This window comes from Acanthisitta chloris, unplaced genomic scaffold (assembly GCF_000695815.1).
Source record: "Acanthisitta chloris isolate BGI_N310 unplaced genomic scaffold, ASM69581v1 scaffold23354, whole genome shotgun sequence".
Lineage (NCBI taxonomy): Eukaryota > Metazoa > Chordata > Aves > Passeriformes > Acanthisittidae > Acanthisitta > Acanthisitta chloris.
Window position 1 is genome coordinate 1,294 of NW_008670135.1, and position 247 is coordinate 1,540.

Consider the following 247-nt stretch of genomic DNA (forward strand, 5'->3'; position numbering starts at 1 on the left):
TGGGGGTGGCTGTGGCAGCTACTGACATCCTCACACACATTGTGATTTGCCACCTGAGCATTCACACAGCTCCAGTGCCCTGGGCACCAGGCAAGGTTTGCCAGGGACAAATCAGAATGGCAGAATTATGTCTTGATTGTCTGCTGGATAGTTGCCCTCCAAGTGTGTTCATACATCTCTGCTCTGTCCTCCCAGCTCATGTCGTGGTTTAACCCCAGCAGCAGCCAAGAACCACACAGCCTCTCAC